The sequence below is a fragment of the Macadamia integrifolia genome, unplaced genomic scaffold (genome assembly GCF_013358625.1).
Source record: "Macadamia integrifolia cultivar HAES 741 unplaced genomic scaffold, SCU_Mint_v3 scaffold2266, whole genome shotgun sequence".
NCBI classification, from domain to species: domain Eukaryota; kingdom Viridiplantae; phylum Streptophyta; class Magnoliopsida; order Proteales; family Proteaceae; genus Macadamia; species Macadamia integrifolia.
This window is the reverse complement of record NW_024868602.1, coordinates 56,133-64,068: the sequence shown is the minus strand read 5'-3', so window position 1 is coordinate 64,068 and position 7,936 is coordinate 56,133.

Below are 7,936 nucleotides of genomic sequence, written 5' to 3'. Positions count from 1 at the left end.
TGCAGCATCAACTCTATGTACAGCGAGGTAGTAACAATCTTCCATGCTTGAATCTGCTCTAGTTTGTAGCAATTTCAGTCCTAGTAACATCTGAACTTCTGGACAGCAGCTTTGCTAAGCTCCTTGTGCATGAATTACTATCCCCAGTCATGATTAGTAGCAGGACAGCCGCTAAATTCCAAAGATGGGCAGCAACCACCTTCTTGTAGAATAATTTCCTTCCTTATAGCTCGTATCAGTAGCAGCCTTATGCAACTGCAAGAGGCTTCAACATTTAGCCTTTGCTCTCACCAACAAGCAGCAGCAGTAGATGAAGGTGCGGCAGTAGCTGTTATACCCAATGGATCACTAAGAGGGGGGTGAATCCGTGATATCAAAAAAACGATCCTCACAAGTTGCTTCACGTGCACACTCGTCAATTAATACCTGAAGACAAATCACAAACCATGACACAAAGAGATACATGGTTCGGCAGTGTGCCAACATCCACGAAGCAAATGACCGTTTGAGATACAACTCAAATCCGGTCTTTGTAATTCGACTGCACCCACAATCAGGAGCACTAACCCCTTAACAAGATTCAACACATCACCCACTGTATTTGGAGCTACAACCTCAACTACGCTTGTCAAGAACATTTGCAACCAATCACCAATAAACAGAGGAAACCCTAAACATTAAGTCTACCCAACACCCCGAGTACAGACTTACAATAGAAATCAAGATTTAAACAAATAATGCACTCACTTTGATTTCTTGGTCTTCAATCAATGTACACCTTCTTAGACAAGGTGTGTTTCTTCAAATCACCAAACCACTTCAAACAATAACCAATAACTTTCTTCACGGATCCAAGTTAATGATGAATATAATGGCAGCACTTCAATTTTAGATATAACCCCATTCAATCACAGTAGCAAAAATAACAGTATGCATATTCAAGACCGCAGTAGGAACATCAATATATAAAAGTTCTTCAAATAACTGATGGGCTTGTGGCAATATTGGTCTATTAAAGCAACCTCATATATCAACTCCGATATGAATGTCCATATTTTAAAATTCAGACTGAAGGTGGATATATATAGAACCGAACCTGAATTCTGAGATCGCAAACAGTAGACTTCCATTAAACCTAAGAACAATGCAGCAATAGTTCTTGTACCAATAACTGGCAGCACCTCTTCTCCTTCTTTAGTGCGGCAACAACGAACCCTTTCCTCCTTCCATTGGTCAGCAGGAAATCAGAACAAATATTGAGTCAGAGCCGTAAGAACGAACCAAAAGATACGATCAGCAAACTCTCTCAACCTGTTGCTCTCCCTCTCTTTCTGCCTGCCTTCCTCTTTTTTTTCGTATGAAGAAGACCTCCTTTTATACCCAGCATAACAGACTTCAAAAAGTAATTCCATATTGGAGTTCTTCTCCTAATTCCTTTTGACCTCAAATCTGAGATTTTCCCTTTTTATTTGAACTGTGCTTGGGATGTACGCACAAGAGACTCCTCTTGATATCGGCTGCTTTCTCTTTCTACTTCTTTCTTTCTAATCTGATTTAATAACAACTCACGTAAGACGATCCAGCAAGGCCGATTTTCTAGAAGTCCAACTGAATTGAGGATTCTTCTTTTGACTGGAAATATTAGAAAAAAGAGAGGCTCCTTGCTGTCCCATATCAGTGAAAACTCTTATTGCTGCCCACATATAAGAAGGTTACTTCCTCGTCGGACTCCAGATCTTTTAAAAAATAACAGACTTCTTTTTCTTTTCTTTTTATAGAGCATAGGGTATCCACGGTTGGGAATCATAATCAGATTAGGAATAGAAAAGATTTACCTGCTGCATATCAGTTTCAATCACAACTAACTTGCTGAGATTTTGGCTGAAATTATATCAAAGACGTTGAGCTGGCTATGCTGCTGAACCATTATGTAATGATGTTGTATTGAATCAAAGTCTAGAAGCTGACTCACCATTCCACTATTTAGGTGTTCGATTCAACAAATAAACTTGTCCTAATACCTTATAACCCTCTACTCAAAGATTCTTCATATCTTTAAGAGACTGACATCTTTATGAAGTGCTGCTGAATTGAAAAACCAAGCTGCTCAAAGGTTAAACTCAAATGGTCTATAGAAAACCAGAATTGGTTTGGTTTGTATTGGACCATTGAACCCTGATCAATCATATTTTAAATATTAGACTGAACCAGTTTAAATCCATAAGGCCATTCAATGTGGCTAAACCAAGATATTGAGCCCATAATACAAAAATTGACCCATCAAGAGTTTAATCATTGAATTACTTGAATTGAAGATGAACCATTTATTTATCTTGGTACTTGTGTTGACACCAATTACAATAAGACATGTGTTGCAATATGATTCTCAACACATAGATGACAGTAGCAAAAGGGGCAGCAGCTGCAGTCCAACAGCCAGCAGCAAATGAAGGTGCCGCGGTAGCAATAGGGGCAGCAGCTGCAATCCATGTTCAACAGCACCCCTCTCCTTCTTCTTCTTCTTCGTCTTCTTCTTCTTCATGTTCTTACAGTTCAACCATTGTATACAGCAGAATAATGGAATAACAGAGGCAGTTTTGGGCTTTTAAGGTTCAGCCCTAAGGGTCGTTAGGGCCCGTTTGGTAGAACCAGTAGCAATTGGGGAAGCAGCTGCAGTGCATGTGCAACAGCCCCCCTCTCCTTCTCCTTCTTCTTCTTACTGTTCCACCATAGTATACAGCAGAATAATGGAATAACAGAGGCGGTTTTTTTGGGCTTTTAAGGTTCAGCCCTAAGGGTCCTTTAGGCTTGTTTGGTTGAACCAGTCCAACTACCAAATTAGTTCTAAAATTTAATTCTAAAAACTACTTTTAAAACATAAATTATATAAAATTTAATTCCCTTTAAGAAACACCACCAAATATTAACTTATTAATTTGGATTTGGTCAACATGATGTCCTCTACATTTCGGGTAAGTGCGATGCCTGTGGGTGTAGGCATGTGGGCCGCGGTAAAAATTTTTAATTTTTCCTGCATGTTCGGCTGGCCGGTTGGCAGTAGGGTATCCCGCCAGTTTATCCATTTTTACACCACTGGCTGTCCTAACCTTTAGGTTCTCGAATCCACCCATTATAGGACTGGTTCCACTCATTTTTGGCTATTTTTATGCTCCTTCCATAGCCCATAAATTAGCCAAATTCCCTATCTCCCACTACTGTATATAGGGATCCATAGCAGAGTAGTCAACCTTCTTATACCTACTACGCTACAACACTTGGGACAGTTGCTTCCAGTTTAGGGTGTTACAACATCATTGGTAGACTTCAAGTGTATGATATATATTTCGCTCTTTTAAGGGTGAGAATATTTGTTCTATTATGCTAGGAGCCCAATTCCTATGTTATAATATTATGTTTATACTTACCGCTCTCTTACTAATTTCTTATATTGGTCCCTCCAATAGGTAATTTGAAGAACAAGTTTGTTCTAAAATGTCTCTAACTCAACTATTTCATATCAAGATACAAATTGATAGAAATCCTACAACCTTCTTTTAACTATTCTAGCTAGACCTTCCTAAGTTCCTTAGATTACTTGTCATATAATTTACATGATTTTTAAGTAACTGTGAGTATTTTTCATATCATTACAGCTATTTTAAGTTATTGAGTGCCTTTATCATAAATGAGATTTGCCACCTCAGCTCAGATGGTGATCGCACAGTCCAAAGCTCAGCAGTCCATATCAGCAAGGATGGCAAACAGCCAGCCAATGGGAAGAGCCACCGACCACTATAAAAAGAAGACTTAAACAGAATTTTACGGTAAGACACTCAAAACACTCAGAGCTCTATCCACTCACCCTTCTATTTTTTGTTAGAACACTGACTTAGGCATCGGAGCCTTCCTCCCGGGGTCACCCTCCGGGCCAGTTCCTTATCTATGGTTTGCAGGTTCTAACTGAGCGGGAAACTTTATCAGCATTAGCCGAACACTCGAAGACGAGCACTTTGAAAATTAACCGAACGTGCTAAAAATCCCAACAGGTATGTCTCTTACTAATTGCTATGTCTCTTACTAATTACTCATACGATTTCAACATATTTAAATTAAAGTTTATGTGTTGGATTCTATTTATTTTGTAGCTCGTAGTCGTCAGGGATCATAACACTCAGAACACTCAGAGCTCTTCCTACTCACCCTTCTATTTTTATAAGAATGCTGACTCAGGCATCGGAACTTTCTTCCCGGGGTCACCCTCCGGGCCAGTTTCTTATATATGGTTTGCAGGTTCTATTAAGGCTGGGAAACTTCAGGAACATTAGCCTAACACTCAAAGATGAGCACTTTAGAAATCATCCGGACATGCTTTCAGCCCTCTACATCTGTCTCGGCTGAAAATCCTAACAGGTATGTCTCTTACCAATTGCTCAAGCATTTTTAACGTATTTAAATTTTAGTTTATGTATCGATGTCTATTTTTTTATGGCTCATAGTCGTCAGGGATAATAACACTCAGAACACTCTGAGCTCTACCTACTCACCCTTCCAATTTTGTCAGAATACTGACGTAGGCATCGGAGACTTCTTCCTGGGGTCACTCTCTGGGCCAGTTTCTTATCTACGGTTTGCAGGTTCTAATGAGGGCGGGAAACTTTAACAACATTATCCAAACACTCGAAGGCGAGAGCACTTTGGAAATTGGCTGAATGTGCTTTCAGCTCTTGACATTTGTCTCGGCTAAAAATCCCAACAGGTATGTCTCTTACTAATTGGTCATACGATTTTAACATAATTAAATTTAATTTTATGTGTTGGCTTCTATTGTTTTTTGGATCGTAGTCTCAAGGATCATTACACTCAGAACACTTAGAGCTTTGCCTACTCACCCCTCTTTTTTTATCAGAATACTGACTTAGGCATCGGAGACTTCTTTCCAGGGTTACCCTCCGGGCCAGTTTTTTATCTGTGGTTTGCAGGTTCTATCTGACCTGGAAATTTCATCAACATTAGCCGAACAGTTGAAGACGTGCACTTGGGAAATTAGTCGAACGACGCTTTTAGTCCACATTTGTTTCAACCGAAAATTACAAAAGGTATGTCTCTTACCAATTACTTAAACTTTTTCAACACATTTAAATTTAAGTTTATATATGGAATTTTATTGTTTTGTTTCTCATTATCGTCAGGGATTATAACACTCAGAACACTCTGAGCTCTGCCTACTTACCCTTTTATTTTTTTTTAAATACTGACTTAGGCATCAGGGCCTTCTTCCCGGGGTCACTCACCGAGCCAATTTCTTATTTGTGGTTTGCGGGTTCTAACTGAGCGGGAAATTTCATCAATATTAGCCAAACACTTGAAGATGAGCACTTTGAAAATTAGCCGAACGACACTTTCATCCCTCCACATCTGTCTCGTCTGAAAATCACAATAGGTATGTCTCTTACCTATTGCAAATACAATTTCAACACATTTAGATTTAAGTTTATATATCGGCCTCTACAGTTAACATATAGAACACTCAAAGCTCTGCCTACTCACCCTTCTGATTTTGTCAGAATACTGACTTAGGCATCAGAGCCATCTGCCCGGGGTCACCCTCCGGGCCAGATTATTATCTATGGTACGCAGGTCTGTTGAATGGGAAACTTTAGCGACATTAGCCGTACACTCGAAGACGTGCACTTTGGAAATTTTCCAAACGACACTATCAGCCCTCCAAATCTATTTCTGCTGAAAATCCCAATCGGTATGTCTCTTACCAATTGCTCATACAATTTTAACATATTTAAATATAAGTTATGTATCGGCTTCAGTTTTCTTATGGCTTTTAGTCGTTAAGGATCCTAACACTCAGAACACTCAGATCTTTTTGTACTCACCCTTCCTTTTTTGTCAGAATACTGGCTTAGGAATCGTAGCCTTCTTCATAGGGTCACCCTCCGGGCTAGTTTCTTATTTATGGTTTGTAGGTTCTATTAATCGGGAAACTTTTGCAACATTACCTGAACACTCGAAGACGAGCAATTTGGAAATTAGCCGAATGACGCTTTCAGCTCCCTATATCTGTCTCAACTGAAAATCCCAACAGGTATGTCTCTTACCAATTGCACATATAATTTAAAGATATTTAAATTTAAGTTTTTTTATCAGTTTCTATTATTTTGTGGCTCATAGTTGTTAGAGATCATAACGCTGAGAACACTCAGAGCTCTTCCCACTCACACTTATATTTTTATTAGATTACTGACTTAGGCATCGGAGCCTTTTTCCTGGGGTCACCCTCTGGGCCAGTTTCTTATCTGTGGTTTACAGGTTCTATTGAGGGTGGAAAACTTCAGCAACATTAGCCGAACACTCAAAGATGAGCAATTTAAAAATTAGTTTAAAGACGCTTTCAGCTTCCCACATCCATCTCAGCAGCAAATCCCAACAAGTATGTCTCTTTCCAATTGCTTATATAATTTAAAGACATTTAACTTTAGGTTTATTTATCGGTTTATATTGTTTTGTGGCTTGTAGTCGTCAGGGATCATAACACTCAGAACACTCAGAGCTCTGCCTACTCACCCTTTTATTTTTTTCAGAATACGGACTTAGGCATCGGAGGCTTCTTCCCAGGGTCACCAACCGGGCCAGTTTCTTATCTGTGGTATAAAGGTTTTATTGAGGGTAGGAAACTTCAGCAACATTAGCCGAACACTCAAAGATGAGCAATTTGAAAATTAGCCGAGCAACGCTTTGTGCTCCCCATATCTATCTAAGCTGAAAATCCCAACAGGTATGTGTTTTACCAATTGCTCATACCATTTATAGACATTTAAATTTAAGTTTATTTATCAAATTTTATTGTTTTGTGGCTCATAGTCGTCAGGGATCATAACACTTAGAATACTCAGAGCTCTGCCTACTCACCCTTTTATTTTTGTCAAAATACTGACTTAGGCATCGGAGCCTTCTTCCCGGGGTCACCCTCCGGCCAGTTTCATATTTGTGGTTTGTAGGTTCTAGTGAGGGCGGGAAACTTTAACAACATTAGCCAAACACTTGAAGATGGGCACTTTGGAAATTAGCCGAACGTGCTTTAGGCCCTTCACATCTGTCTTGGCTAAAAATCCCAACGGGTATGTCTCTTATTAATTGCTCATACGATTTCAACATATTTAAATTTAAGTTTATGTCTCGGCTTCATTGTTTTGTGGTTTGTAGTCATCAGGGATCATAACACTCTGAACACTCAAAGCTCTGCCAATGCACCCTTCTTTTTTTATCAGAATACTGACATAGGCATCAGAGCCTTCTTCCCGGGGTCACCCTCCGGGCCAGTTTTTTATCTGTGGTTTACAGGTTCTAACTGAGCGGGAAATTTCATCAACATTAGCCGAACACTTAAAGACAAGCACTTTGAAAATTAGTTGAATGACGCTTTCATCCCTCCACATCTCTCTCAGCTAAAAATCCCAACAGGTATGTCTCTTACCAATTGTTAATACAATTTTAACATATTTAGATTTAAGTTTATGTATCGGCTTCTATTGTTGACGCTTAGAACACTCAGAGCTCTACACTCACCCTTCCAATTTTGTCAGAATACTGACTTAGGCATCGGAGCCTTCTTCCTGGGGTCACCCTCCGGGCCAGTTTCTTATCTGTGGTTTGCAGGTTCTAATGAGGGCGGGAAACTTTAACAACATTATCTGAACACTCGAAGACGAGCACTTTGGAAATTGGCTAAACGTGCTTTCAGCTCTTCACATCTGTCTCGGCTGAAAATCCCAACAGGTATGTCTCTTACTAATTGCTCATACGATTTCAACATATTTAAATTTAAGTTTATGTGTTGGCTTCTATTGTTTTGTGGCTCGTAGTCGTCAAGGATCATAACACTCAGAACACTTAGAGCTTTGCCTACTCACCTTTCTCTTTTTAT